Here is a 16,075-nt window from a genome sequence, read left to right on the forward strand (position 1 = left end):
CTGTCCCCTTAAAGAGACAATATGTCATGCCAATGGCCTAATCTTAATCTGGAACTGAAAATAGGAACATGATACAAGAAGGAAAAATCTTGAATTAATTGAATTCATAAAAATTACAACAGAGAAGTTAATTGAATCAGTTCAAATAAGAAACTGGACAGCTGAAAACAAGTCAAAATGGTACAAAACACTTGTCACTCAGATTGATTCCACAAATTGACTAAAGAAAGACAAATAAATCAAAGGAAATAAACAAGCCCAAAAGTTATTGCTAAAAATGCATGCATATTGCATAATATGAACAACTATTGAAAGCAACGTATCTGAATCTAGATAGCTCTAAAATTATTGTTTAGATATCTCAAGGTAAGCCATTTAAGTATATCCATTAAATACAAAAGGATCGAGTCTGATTAAACCAAGCCGTTGTAATAAGACATGAGTATCTTGGATGGGGTCCCAATTAGAAGGGTGAGTTTTTTTGTTGTTGTTGTTGTTGTTGTTGTGGGATTTGGTATTTATATCACCCACTCAAAAGTCTCACACAATACATCATTTAACAAAATATCTCAAAATCGGTAAGTTTTTTGGTAACACCGTACTTATTTTTTATCTTTTAAAAGTCCTAATTGAATACCACTAGACTAGGATTGATTATTTAAAAATTCTAATTGAATACCAATAGATTTTTTTTTTATTACTTAAAAATCATGACTAGATTGTAATTACATGATTTTAATGTAATAGATTTCAGCGTGACTTGTAATTACATGATTTTTCTTATGATTTTAATAGATTGTAATTACAAGATTTTACTTATAATTTTAATTCACGTAGGACTTTTTTGTATTCTCCAAAGTAGATTTGGCTGAAGTGTGAATTGGATTCGGGTTAGCCATCTTCCATCCATTAGTTAAAGGGCACTAAGCCTTAAAGAAACAGAAAGTTGAAGTTACACCAATCTTAGCTCAAATTATCATTACTATGTGTCATGTAGGGATTTCTTTAAATCATCATTTTCTAGAGCTAAAACCATAGCGGTCCCAAAATTCAAATGTAACTGTCATTAATTGAATAGATAACTGTCACTAAACTTAATAAGCGCCACCAAAACGAGCCACACACTTATCCTGCAACCGTACCGAAAATCATCATTGCATGGTAAAATAAAAACCAAATAGTATGTGGTCCACTTCAAATGCAAAGGTTTTGATATAAATGTTTTTGGGTATGAACACGTTTTGATATATCACACCTACATAATTTCAAATAAACTTAATTACCTACATGAATTCAAATAAATTTAATTAACGACGTCAATGGAGTATAATTCAATTGAATGAGTTCTTTGATATCTGTCAATGGAATAGAAGTTCGAACCCTCAAATGCTCATTGAATATTTGTGTAAACCCTCCTTTTCCGATCAGTTATACTAAAAAAAACTTAATTAATAACACGCGTAAGCAATCAATTAAGATTGGATCATTGACAAGACAAATTGTCTCTTTAAGGTGCTAGCGTGACTCAGGATTAGATTTGCTTTTGTTTTTGTTTAGGTTTTTTCTTCTTTTGGATCCCTTGATAAAGCTATGAGATTTTCGATCAAGGTATACATACATGCATTAATAGATATCCATAGCATTACTGAGGATTCTGTTGCAATGATGTGTTTACAACAATAAACACATATGTTTCATATGTTTTAGTCTTACTTTTGCTCTTCTACTTTCTGCATATAAAAGGCTAAGATTTTGAAACATTTGTTTTCCTTGACTAATTAGAAATTAACTAGGGTTTGGTGGATATAACCGCGGTTGACATTATGTAAAGTAACAGAAAAACTATTAACCATCATATTGTGAATAAATTATTTTATGTAACTATCATACCGCTATGTGATTTTTTTTGTTTTGTTTTGTTTTTGTTTTGTTGTTGTTGTTGAGAAAATATGGTATTTCATTAAACCGAAAGGAACATTACATGGTAAGAACTAGTATGTTAACGGTAGCCTCGTTAAAACCTTCTCAGAGAAACAAAATCCTAGGGTAGGAAAGAGTACCACCCATGGTATTGACTAAACAGAAGAGTCAAACAACTTATACGAAACAAACCAACCTAAAACCCAACTACAAAACCCTTAAAACAACATCCCATTACTACATAGGTGCTGTCAAAGAAGTCCTCATATGATCTAGAAAAAGCATCATAGTTCTTCGTACAGAGTCCTCCTATGATCTTGAAAACTCATATAATTGGCATTGGATCAATAAAATGTGAAGCAATCTTGTCCTTCACCACTTTACCAACACGCGTGTAGCCATCGTCACCTTTGTAGAGGAGATCTGCCACTTTTGTTAAATTAGGAAACTCTCATTAGGATTGCCAATGGCGCTACAATTGGTCTGAGAAACTCCCCGTTTATGTCCTTCCACAGATCCACCACTTGGTTGTTCAAAGCATCAAGTGTCTCTTGCTCCGACACCCCATATTGCTTCATGTAGCAATCAATACTACATGCAACATGGCCTCTCTCTTTCTCAAACTGCGTATAGAAATTCAAAATATTAATTCAGTAATATTATTGAAAATCAGATCGTCATTCTTACTACTACTGCTTTTAAACTAATAACTTTAGCTAGCTCACCAATTGAAAAATTCCTAGTTCCGCCCTTGCTGGAAAGTGTCATTAGAGCTTCAATTCAAGATGAATTGAGAAGAAAATGGGAGGTGGGAGTCGAGAAATATATGCAACGTATGTGGATACGTTTACTCCTAAGTTTTGACAAAAAAAGGCAAAGGAACATACAGATGGACCAAAACTGACAAACAATTAAATATACAAGGACTATATAGCTCAAATAGTTGAGGACAATTTAGTCAAAATGAATCTTACAATCATGAATATTGGATTCTATTTTTGCTGTTCTTTAAAGAGTGTGTTTGTACCCTATTTTTCAAATGGGCCAAAAATGGTCTATCTCTCAAGGGATCAATTCGAATTCATATATTCATCTAACTGGATAGAGAAATCTCAGTTTTTCCCTTGCATTGTAATCAATATTTTGAATTAGTTGAATGAATAAATTCAGAACTCTCGTTCTTCCTTATTATCAAGTTAAAATCAGATAAAGAGACCTCAGAGTTTATCTTAACTGTTTCATTAAGTATTTGCTATTTAATTGTTTTTACATATTTTAAATATCTCTATAGATTAATTTAATTTCCCTCCTTAGTATCATTTAAATTTATCATTCGGACCTAAGTATCATTTAAATTTATCATTCGGACCTAAGTATCATTTAAATTTATCATTCGGACCTAAGTATCATTTAAATTTATCATTCGGACCTAAAGCAGAGGTCTAGGCCTAAATAGGGCCTTGTTAGTCCAAAAGTAAAAGGTTAATTCAGGCTCGAACTATACTATTGGGTCGAATTGACTGGAATCCTGAACCGATCTAATGGCCGATTGAATTTAAATTAGGTTTCTAAACCGAAATAGGGTATCATTAACCACAATTTTGATTCCCTCCTTGTTTTATTAGGTATTGCTCGTATCTATCAGACCGACATGCATAAATGAAAGAATATTGAAGTCCTCTTGATTGACGCATAGAAAAGAACTCATCCAAGCCAGACCCCCCTTGGAGCACAATGGCTTGAGTAGAACTCCAGAATAAGCGCAAACACAACAAATCAACATACTCACACCAGGTCTATTAGGCTGGTCTTGTATCCACTAATGGCACGACTACGTAACTTTCAATCGGGATAGAAGGAACAAGCTGATAGGGCCCAGTCTGAGCTCACTTATTCAATTTTGTTCAAAAGTTGAAAGAATCCTCTTTGCGAGCCAGAAAATTAAATAAGGGCATGGGTGTTGATCCAACGACCTCCTCACTCTGTAGAGCAATAAGATCCAAGTCATTCAAGATCATCAAAAGCGGTGTTCACGGGAAAAAAGAATCAACAGAGAGAGGGCATGTTGCTTCTGCTATTGATTGTTACATGAAGCAATATGGGGTGTTAGATGAGCAAAAGATAATTGATGTCTTCAACAAACAAAATGTGGATTCATGGAAAGATATGAACGAGGAGTTACTTAGACCAACTTCTATGCCAATGCCCATCCTTGTACGTATTGTTAATTTAACAAAAGTCGTGGATCTCCTCTACAAAAAAGATGATGGTAACACACATGTTGGAAAAGTCATGAAAGAGGTGTTGCTTGTTATTTTATTGATCCGGTACCACTATGAGAGGACTGTCTGTGAGTTGGGATTGTGTGTATGAAAAATAATTAGCTTTGCTTTTTATATTCTCTGGTTGAATAAGATGACCCAAATGCTTTGAGTTAGCCTTTCATTGATATGGTTATTGAGTTTGATAAGTTCATGTTGTTGGAAAACAACAATCAGTGACTATTTAAACTAATTAGATAAATAAAATTTAAAACAATCTGTAATACAGAATATAGTATATAAACAACAAATTAAACTAACTTGAATTCGAGATAGAGGCTTGCAGAGTTGATGCAATGTCCTAAAGACTGTAATTTCACCTCTTCCGGTGCTTGAAGTTCTACAGGTAACGCCTCCCATGATTCAACTATCTGTATTCTAAGCCCTAGCACTCGGACTTAGAATCTGGCGACTATTTATAGTAGTTATAGGGATAGGATAAACTTCAAAATTAAAAGGATAAGAACATCCAAGTTTATCCAAAGGATAAATATCTTAAAAAGATAATATCGTCCAAGTTTATTCAAAAGATAAATATCTTAAAAAGATAATATCATCCAAGTTTATCTAAAAGATAATATCTTCTTTTATCCGTTTAAAATATGGGTCTTCACATTGGCATTGCTTATTTGGGGTGATAAGTGATTTTTAAAAAAATTTGGGAAGCCCAGCCCATTTGATAAACTATGATAAAATCACTTATTATTAAAAATTGCTCTGAGAGAGAGCTATAAGGTAAAACTGTAACACCCCGACCCCAAATTTATCCCATGTTTAATTGATTTAAGTGGAATTGAGAAATTACCCGTGGGATAAGGGTATTTGGTCATTTTCTTACCCGAAGGAATTTGGGAATTTCGATTGTACCGTTGCGTAGAGCACGGTAAGATGAGTTCGAGACACGAGGGCTCGAATCGGAGTTGTAAGAGAGATATGATCAAAAGAAGCTCAGTGGCATAATCGTAAATATTTGGAAAATGAATTTTTTTAAAAAGACGGAATTGCCCCGCCACTCTCTCTCTCTCCCGCTCTCCCTCTCTCCGGTTTTCGCGACGGCCGAACAGCCGCCACGTTTTGGCCGGCCGCGCCTCGTCCGCCACCAAAGTCGACGGTCCGTGCCAAAATGACCGCCGCCGCCTTCTTCCTACCCCACCGGGTCTCGCCACACCGCCGGTTTCACTCAAAATCGAAGAAAACCGCCTTGCTGAACCGCCGCCTTCTCCGTCGTCCGCCACCGATTCCGCAAGTGAGGTATGGTTTCTCACCTATTTTCCGAGCTCTAGCCGACGGTTGTAGGATTTCAAATTTTGAGGCTGGCAGCTCGATCCACGATTGAAATCCGCCGTTTTATGATCGCAACCCGCCACTTCCTAATTTTGGGTATGTCCAAGAACAAAAGTGACTCCAAATTAGGTGTATTACCTAGGTAGGAGTCTTGGCTCACGATTTGGAGGTTTTCGCGATGCGATATCGCTTATACACCTACACGCCGGTGTGGCGCGCTGCGGGCAATCGTAGCCGAGGGCATTTTTGTCCCACCGTGATCCTCTCGATGTCACGAGCGTAGGTGTGCTCGAATCTCAATTTGATACCGTTAGAGTTCCGAACGATATCGATATCGAGTATTTTCCGTTCACTAGGTTTGGACCGCGGATGGTCCTGAAATTATAATATGTTGATCTAGGTATTACCAGGATCGTAGGATTCGACGGATCATAAAATGGAGTCCCGATACTCCAAAATGCCAACCCTAGGTTAGGGTTTTAGCGACCGTCCGATCGTGCGATCGTGAGCGATCCGACCGTCCGATCCGACTAAACTTGTAGGACGGTGTCCTAGAGCCTTTAGAACTTATAGGACTTTCGGATTATAATTTGAGGTCGTGGGCCCCGCGGGCCTGTTTGACCAAGTTTGGGTAGTTTCACCCCGGGTTGACCGCTAGACTTTTGTTGTAGTTCTACCATCCCAGGAGGGTTAGAATGACCTTAGTGGCAGGTCTTGAGCGTTGTTGAGTTAAATGGATACTGTGGGCTTAAGATAAATTAGTGAATATAAATGGGGGAGTTTGTGGAATGCTTTATTTGTTGAGGTTTATATAAGATTAGAAATTATATTTTTTATGATTAATTGTGTGGATGTATAAAGGTAATTAAAGCGATCAAATGTTAGCTTACCGTACTACGCACTACCCCACGCACTTCTATATTGTGATTGTGTGAGGGTCAGTGAGAATGTGGCGAGCGAGTGTGAAGCAGGAGGTCGCAGCGCCTTTGGATTAGCCGGCGCAGTTGGCACTCCCCATACGTGGCGGAGTAAAAGTGTCCCGGACGATGAGGAGATATGATTGTGTGAGGGGTCGTGAGAATGTAGTCGCCCTGGCAGTGAGGTCGCATACGCGGCCTTGGATTAGCCAAGCGCAGTGATTGCGGCACTCCATACACGTGAGGGTCGGGTCCGCCCCGACGTATGAGGGGAGATATGATTGTGAGGCGTGAGAATGTGCGAGCCTGTGCAGGGAGGTCGAACAGCGTCTTTGGATTAGCTGCAGCGTGTTGTGAAAGGATGCACCCTTACACGTGGCGGTCTCCCCGGACGTATGAGGAGATATGATTGTGTGAGGGGTGAGAATGTAGCCAGCCCAGCCGAGGGTGAGGTCGCACGCAGCGTCTTGGATTAAGCCTGCCGTGTTGATGCATCTGACATACGTCGGGCGGTATCGGGCCCGACTGATGAGGAGATATGATTTGTGCGGTTTGGTGAGAATGCAGCTGTGCCCGTGGTCAGGAGTCGTCCACGCCGCGTCTTTGGATTAGCCGCTGTTGGACAGATTCCGATACGTGGCGGTGCGTCCCCGACGGATGAGGGAGATATGATTGTGTGAGGGCTGGTGAGAATGGTAGCGAGGCCTAGTGGTGAGGTCGCACAGCGTCTTGGATACAGCCACGCAGTTAGCCGATTGCACAGACCCTACACGGTACGGCAGGGCCGGCGACGATGAGGGGAGATGTGATTGTGTGATGGTCAGTGAGGAATGTAGCCGAGTGCGGGTATGGTGAAATAGCAGGGCCCAGGGAGGTCGCACGGCCTTTGGATTAGCCGGCGTGTGTTAGCGACATGACACCATACGTGGCCCGGTGCGTCCCGACGATGAGGAGATGTGATTGTGTGAGGGTCGGTGAGAATGTAGCCTGTGCCATGCAGGCAGAGGTCGCACGCGTCTTGGATTAGCCGGCGTGTTGACAGACCCATCACGTGGCCGGGTGTCCCCGACGTATGAGGAGGTATGGTTGTGTGAGGTGGTGAGAATGTAGCTGTGCCGCAGGAGGTCGCACGCGCCTTTGGATTAGCCGGCGCAGGTTTGACAGCCCCATACGAGGCCGCAAAAGGCCCTGGTCAGATGAGGGGTGATATGTGATTGTGTTTGATGGGTTGTGATGGATAAATATTAGAATGTATGTAATTGTGTGGTGGTAATGGTTTATTTGATATTAGGAGCCAAGATTGATAATGAAGAGCTACGGTGGCTTGATCCCTTAGTAGGGTACGAGGCAGCCGGGTTACTAGGTGCAGCACAGATTAGACCCCACTTAGGTGGTCTTATTGGGATTGGTTTGGACCTCGTTGTTGGTCCCAAAACTTGGTTGAATTGAGGCTTGTCCTGGGGACTAAGTGAGTGAAGGTGCGCGTGAGTAGATTTTGAAATTGTTATATGCATGTTTGATGCATTAAGTTATTTTAAAACTTTGTGGGCAGTTTTGCTAGAATCATTTGAAGGCCGGAGGCCATTTATGTAAATTGCATGAGATTGTATTGTGCATGCTGCCGGTTGGGTTATAAAATGTGTTTTATGTGGAAATTTTGGGAAATGTTCAATTTATAGGGAGACTCACTAAATTTTGGCAGAAGTCGTGCCCTTAATCCTCTAGGTAAACGAGGACGATTTAAGTAATGAACCCGCGTGGGTGTGATGCCGGGTCTCCGCAGGTTCGCCTCGTTCCGGAAATCGGGACAGGTCCCGCTTGGTATCGAGCTTAGGTTCAATTTCTTGTGGACCCGCACCTTGTGTGTGCATCCCTGTTGTGGGTTCGTGATGGGTCTCCATTACTGGGCGCCATCGCTCGACGCTGAGGATCATGGATATGGATGGATTTAGGATATTGATGAGTACATCAAGGGTGTCACGCTCCTAGAAACGTGTCTATCCAAATTGTCATATCTCAATATCCTATGTATAAGGAAAATGGAAGGGTGAAAGTATTGAATCCGCTACGAGACGAGATGAAATCGTCAGAGAAAAGTGATAGACAAGTTACAAGGGAGTGAAGGAGTTGTGAGTCCGACCAAGGAGGGTCGTGACATATTAAAGTGAGAAGTAGTAGTGTTGGGTGGAGTATCATCTCACTCGCGTGGGCTTGAATGTCGCAATTGATGGAGTGGAACCTCATGGTTCTTCTTCCTTGCTCTCTCACGCAGTGAATATGAACTCCAAAATTTCTTGGAAGTCCGCCATGGGAGTTCGACCGCGACTTGGATCACTTCGTCACCCCTCCTCGAAAGGGAACCAATAGGGAAAGAGAAAGAAGAAAGGTACAAAGGCCGCTGAGGCGAAGCAGAGCTAGAGCTTACCACGCAGAGGTTGTTGAGTTCTTATGGGCAGGAGGGCATGGAGCTGATAAACCTTTCTAGAGATCCTCCATTGCCCAACATGTTGCTAATTCTCGATTGTGTGCAGTGAGCACGAAGTCGAAGATATTAAGAGCTCAACCTTTTTTGAGAAGAGTGAATTCTCGAAGATTGAATCACCGAATTCATGATCCGAAGAACGGCTTTAGTATAATCGAAACCACAAGTGTGGAAAAAGATTTAGATAGCCGTATTCCTCTTATAGAAGGAGGCTCGTGTGTGGTGGGAATACTCCACTCAAATCCACAGATGAAGAGAATGCTTTGGGGTCTCACCTCATGTGAGCACGTTTGAGCAGAAATCTTCATCTAATCAGAATGGATCAGGGTAGAGAGAGAAAGATGATGATTACAACGGTAAAAATGATCCTTTCTGACGTCCCTCTCAAAGAATCGTGTTGGCAATATTGCTTATCGATTCTAAAGAAAGAAGGAAGATATCAACAAGTCAAAGAGTTTGGATTCTCTTCATGGGAGAGATGGAAGAGAATCAAATCACAAATGGAAGCGTTTAGCTTTCAGAGGAAGATTAAGCATTACAAAGCAGCTATTAAAGGATATTCCTAGTGGAAGAAAGAGACTTCTCTTCCTCTGCTTGTTTGGATAGAGCTAATGGCTTGGCTGCCAACCTGGTTGTGGAGGATGAAGCATGGGAACCCGAGTAGTAGATGCGGGCCCAGTACCCACACCCTTTGGAGCGATTGTATGAAATTGGGGACTAAATTTTATAAGGTAGTATGTAACACCCCGACCCCAAATTTATCCCATGTTTAATTGATTTAAGTGGAATTGAGAAATTACCCGTGGGATAAGGGTATTTTGGTCATTTTCTTACCCGAAGGAATTTGAAATTTCGTTGTATTGCCATGTGAGCACGTGAGATGAGTTCAGACACGAGTGGGCCTCGAATCGGAGTTGTAACGAGAGAGATATGATCAAAAGAAGCTCAGGGCATAATCAGAATATTTAGAAAATGGATTTTTGTTAAAAAGACGGAATTGCCCCGCTACTCTCTCTCTCTCCCGCCTCCTCTCTCTGTTTTTGCGACCGAACAGCCACGCTTTGGCCGGCCGCGCCTCATCCGCCACCAAAGTCGACTGGCGGTGCCAAAATGACCGGCCCTCTTCCTACCCCATGGGCTGGTCTCACACCACGCGGTTTCACTAAAATCGAAGAAACCGCCTTCTACCAAACATCGCAGCTTCTGTTTTCGTCGTCCGCCACCGATTCCGCAAGTGAGGTATGGTTTTCACCTATTTTCCGAGCTCTCAGCTGATGGTTGGGTAGGATTTCATAAATTTTGAGGCTAAGTAGCTCGATCTACGAATTGAAATTCGCCGGTTATGATCGCGACCCGCCACTTCCGTCAATTTTGGGGTATGTCCAAGAACAAAAGTGACTCAAATTAGTGTATTACCCAGGTAGGAGTCTTGGCTCACGATTTGAGGTTTTCCGCGATGCGATATCGCGAGTACACCCAGCTACGCCGGCAGTGTGTGGCGCGCTGGGCACCGGAGTGAGGGCATTTTTGTCCCACTGCGGATCCTCTCGATGTCACGAGCGCCAGAGGTGTGCTCGAATCTCAATTTGATACCGTTAGAGTTCCGAATCGGATATCGACATCGCGTATTTTCCGGTTCACTAGGTTTGGACCCGGATGGTCCTCGAAATTATAATATGTTGATCTAGGTATTACCAGGATCGTAGGATTCACGGATCATAAAATGGAGGCCCGACATCGAAAATGCCAACCCTAGGTTAGGGTTTTAGCGCATCGTCCGATCGTGGCGATCGTGAGCGATCCGACCGTCCGATCTGGACCAAACTTGTAGGACGTGTGTCCTTGAGCCTTTAGAACTTATAGGGACTTTCAGATTATAATTTGGAGGTCGTGGGCCCCACGAGCCTGTTTGACCAAGTTTGGGTAGTTTGACCCTGGGTTGACCGCTAGACTTTTGTTGTAGTTCTACCATCCTGTGAGGTTAGAATGACCTAGTGGCAGGTTTTGAGCGTTGTTGAGTTAAATGGATACTGTGGGCTTAAGATAAATTAGTGAATATAAATGGGGGAGTTTGTGGAATGCTTTATTTGTTGAGGTTTATATAAGATTAGAAATTATATTTTTTATAATTAATTGTGTGGATGTGTAAAGGTAATTAAAGCGATCAAATGTTAGCCAGCATATACGACTACCCCACGCACTCTCATATTGTGATTGTGTGAGGTCGTGAGAATGTAGCCGTGCCTAAGCAGGAGGTCGCACGCTGCCTTTGGATTAGCCGCAGTTGACAGACCCCATACGTTGAGGGAGATATGATTGTGTGAGGGGTGAGAATGTAGTCGCCAAGCAGGAGGTCGCACGCCTTGGATTAGCCCGCGTGGACACTCTACACGTACGGGTGCCCGACGTATGAGGAGATGTGATTGTGTGATGGGTGTGAATGTAGCCGTGCCGTGGCTGGTGAGAATGTAGCCGTGCCTGGCAGGAGGTCGCACGCGCCTTTGGATTAGCCGGCGTGTTGAGACACTATACGTGGGCCGTGTGTCCCACGATGAGGGGAGATGATCGTGTGAGGGTGGTGAGAATGTAGCCAGCCTGGGCAGGAGGTCGCACGCGCCTTTGGATTAGCCGGCAGTGATGGCACTCTACACGTGGCCAAGCGCCCCGACGTATGAGGAGGTATGGCTGTGTGAGGGCTGGTGAGAATGTAGCCAGCCCAGGGTGAGGTCGCACGCGTCTTGGATTAGCCGGCGAGTTGACAGTTCCCATACGAGGCCGGGTGCGTCCCGTCGTATGAGGGGTGATACTGTGATTGTGTTTGATGGGTTGTGATGGATAAATATTAGAATGTATGTAATTGTGTGGTGGTAATGGTTTATTTGATATTAGCAGCCAGGATTGATACGAAAGAGCTACGTGTGGCTTGATCCCTTAGTAGGGTACGTAGGCAGCCTGAAGTTACTAGGTGCAGCCACAGATTAGACCCCACTTAGGTGGTCTTATTGGGATTGGTTTGGACCTCGTTGTTGGTCCCAAAACTTGGTTGAATTGAGGCTTGTCCTGGGGACTAAGTGAGTGAAGGTGCGCGTGAGTAGATTTTGAAATTGTTATATGCATGTTTGATGCATTAAGTTATTTTAAAACTTTGTGGGCAGTTTTGCTAGAATCATTTGAAGGCCGGAGGCCATTTATGTAAATTGCATGAGATTATATTGTGCATGCTGCCGGTTGGGTTATAAAATGTGTTTTATGCAGGTGGAAATTTTGGGGAAATGTTCAATTTATAGGGAGACTCACGAAATTTTGCAGGAAGTCTCGTGCCCTTAATCCTCTAGGTAAACGAGGAGATTTAAGGAGTGAACCCCGTGGGTGTGATGCCGGGGTCTCCGCAGGTTCGCCTCGGGTTCCGGGAAATTCGGGACGGGTCCTGTCAAAAACAGCTAATGAGGTGTTTGCATTTTCTGTTATATAGAAATTAGTTTCAAGAGGCGGCGGTAATTTTTTTTTTCATATTAAATTATGTGAAGGTTCCTGTTTAAATTTCACACAGGGCCCTCAAAATTCCATGACCGGCCCCTGATCATTTTGCCTATATATACATAATCGTTTGAGCAATGTTTCAGTACAAAGCAAACCATGTCTTTCCTAGTAGCCGCTCAAGTAGCACACAGTGCTGAGCCAGAAATTGTTCGGCAGACAGCAAATTATCACCCTAGCATTTGGGGAGATCGGTTCGTCAATTATGATGAAAAAAACATTGTAATGTTATTCAAATTATTTATATGCATTTTATTCTTTTCAAAAACTTGTAACATAACACGAAGTTGCTAAGTTAATTTGTTGTGTTGTGTTATAGCAGATAACTTATGACCATATGCAGCAGCAAGTGGATCAACTGAAAGTAGCAGTGAGGAAGGGAAGTATTCACAACAAGTGCAGGTGATTTTTCACATCAGCTCAAGCTAATTGATGCAGTCCAGCGCCTTGGCGTGGCTTACCATTTCGAAAGAAATCGAAGAAGCCTTGCAACGTATGTATCTTACATATTATGACTATGATGGTGGTGATCTCTACACTGTTGCTCTTGGTTTTCGGCTACTAAGACAACATGGATTTAATGTTTCTTGCGGTAGGGATGAAGAAATTAATTTATTTATTTGTGGAATGTGATGTGAGTGGCTCTGGGTTATAATATTATTCTATGTCTCATATATGTGCCCATTTTTTCTGACAATCAACCAGATATATTCAACAAGTTCAAAGATAAAAATGGTAACTTCAAGGAGAGCTTAACTGCTGATGTTCCTGGGATGCTAAGCTTTTATGAAGCAGCACATCTAAGGAAGCATGGAGAAGACATACTAGAAGAGGCTCTTGTTTTCACCACCACTCACCTTGAGTCAGCAGAAACAACAGACGCAAGAAATCCACTGGCTTTACAGATAACTCAAGCCTTAGAGAGACCTCTGCGGAAGGGTCTGGAGAGGTATATGCCAGGGGTTACATGTCAATCTACCAGGATGATGCTTCACATAGTGAAGCTATATTGAAACTTGCAAAGTTAGATTTCAATCTCGTTCAATCTTTACACAAGAAGGAGCTCAGCGAGATTACTAGGTAAGTCTTTGAATCATGTAAACATAAATTAGTTTGCAATTAGTACACCCTATACACTTAATATTGTCAATTAATTATAGGTGGTGGAAAGAACTGGACTTTGAAAAGAAGCTGCCTTTTGCAAGAGATAGGATCGTGGAGCTGTACTTTTGGATAGTTGGAGTCTATTTCGAACCGCATTATATGGCAACAAGAAAAATTCTTACAAAAGTGATTGCCCTGGTATCAGTTTTGGATGATATCTACGATGCATTTGGCACATACGAAGAACTCGTGATCTTTACTGGAGCAATTGAAAGGTTAATTGGAAAAAATATATTATCTGCTTTCTAATTAATTTGAAACTGATTTATTTGTTGCATAACTACTACCTGTGTGTATATCCTAAGATGAATGTGGTTTATGCAATTTTCAGGTGGGATATCAATTGTATGGATGAACTCCCAGACTATATGCAAGTATTTTACCATACCCTCTTGAATGTTTACGACGAAATTGAGGAGGAGACAGTAAAAGAAGGAAGATCATACCGAGTTTACTATGCAAAAGAAGCTGTACGTAATGCAAATGCACAACTTTATTTGCTGTTAATCTATTTTGGGTTTGTTCCATGTGATTTTATCAACAGTCACAACTCACTTTCACTTTTCAATGCTTTTAACAAATGGCATAGTTTAAAGCTCAAGCCCGGAACTACTTTGCTGAGGCCCAATGGTTGCACAAAGACTACATTCCAAGCATGGAAGAGTATATGAGTGTAGCAACAGCTTGTGTTGGTAACACCTTGCTTTCAATTACATCTCTTGTTGGCATGGGAGATATTGTAACGAAGGAAGCTTTTGAGTGGTTGTTGAATGATCCTAGAATTCTTAGAGCTTCAAATATTATTTTTAGGCTCATGGATGACCTTAGTGGATACGAGGTACGTATAATAAGATATTCTTACCTTGGTACAAATAAGAATTAGGTAAGATATTGAATTCTGTATTTCTTTTTGCAGTTTGAGAAAGAGAGAGAGCATGTTGCTTCTAGTATTGAATGCTACATGAAGCAATATGGGGTGCCTGAGCAAGAGGTGCTTGATATTTTTAACAAACAGGTTATGGATTTGTGGAAGGATATCAACGAGGAGTTCCTTAGACCAACTGATGTGCCAATGCCGGTCCTCCTGCGTGTTCTGAATCTAACAAGAGTGGTTGATCTCCTTTATAAAGGGGAGGATGGCTACACACATGTTGGGAAAGTGATGAAAGATAGTGTTGCTTCACTTTTTATTGAACCCGTGCCTCTATGAATTGCGTCATTCCTTAGAATTAATCTTAAAAATAAGGTCATTTCCTAAGAATTTGATGTTATCATGTTGATTGGATTTACGAGTCTTTGCGAGAGATGGTTGTTGGGCTTGCTGTGCTGTATTATTATGTGTGTACTTCTTTACGATATGTTTCGGGCCAGACATAAACTAAACCTTAATAAAGAAATATTTGTATTATCCACTATACCTTGGTCATAACTATTTGCAGCTTCGAAAAGCAAATGGAGGGTAATAGCTTCTTGTTTCACAGCATCATAAATCACAATGCACTTGGATTTTGTGAAACCCTATATTTTTAATATATATTATATTATATATTATTTTGAATTAAAAAAAAAGGTTTATTTAAATTATATATTTGTTTATTATTGCTTGATATGCCATTGGGGGCTTTATATACTTATATGTATTTAAACAATTAACTAGCTCTAAAGTCGACGTGTAGTTTGTGTTTTATCAAGTTACTTTTTCTTTATCAACAACCCATGACTTGGAGCTAGCATGTGGAGGTTTTATATGCATTCTTAGTAATAGAATTTTGGTAGAGCAACACGTAGAAACCCATTTTAACTTGAGGTGGCTTGTCCAAATTCATCCTATTGACACATGCACACACATGCTAATACTTAGTCTTTAAATATAGTAAGATATTTGCATCTTGTGAAAAACACACAAACCTTGTGTATTAATTGAGGTTACACAACTGCATGCATCGCATACAAAGTAAGAGTTCTAGAGAGAGAGAGAATATAGTTCCTGGAAGAGTAGAGGTCTCAGCTTGTGTATTTTCTAAACTTGGAACTAGCTTTGGAAATGAGGTAGGGATATCTTGGGAGCCTTTACAGGGATTGATCTAATTCAATTTTGTGAGCTCTGTATTGTATAATGTTCTGGATATAAGATATTTACGTATTGTGAACTATTTGAATAATGTTGGCATAATTATATCATGTCATGGTAATTGGTTGGAGTTGTTGGATTGAGAAAATAATGATGGAAAATAGGGTAATAGAAATAGTCTTTTGTGTAGTTGAGTCTAACTCTTGGCAGGTACCAGGTCTCAGTGGATCCCACAGTGCACATGGTTTTTATTGGATGATTCGGGACTGGCGAGAGGGAGTTAGACAAGATGACTAACAAAAGGGAAATTATGGGATGGTTGAAATGGGTGTTAGTTCATATAAATGGGCATTCAGGACTAAGTGGTATAAGCATGGTA

At 41.1% G+C, this 16,075-nt stretch overlaps 1 pseudogene across 1 annotated transcript; it reads left to right on the forward strand.

The window, feature by feature from the left end:
* Nucleotides 1-3,873: 3,873 nt before the first annotated feature.
* On the forward strand, nucleotides 3,874-14,927 carry LOC103326366 ((-)-alpha-pinene synthase-like; annotated as a pseudogene). The gene is made up of 7 exons (XR_016125327.1): nucleotides 3,874-4,134; nucleotides 12,784-13,053; nucleotides 13,167-13,541; nucleotides 13,622-13,840; nucleotides 13,957-14,095; nucleotides 14,215-14,463; nucleotides 14,542-14,927. The product of XR_016125327.1 is annotated as a (-)-alpha-pinene synthase-like (transcript).
* Nucleotides 14,928-16,075: the final 1,148 nt, after the last annotated feature.

Source organism: Prunus mume, linkage group LG3, assembly GCF_029339155.1.
Source record: "Prunus mume cultivar Tortuosa linkage group LG3, ASM2933915v1, whole genome shotgun sequence".
NCBI classification, from domain to species: Eukaryota; Viridiplantae; Streptophyta; class Magnoliopsida; order Rosales; family Rosaceae; genus Prunus; species Prunus mume.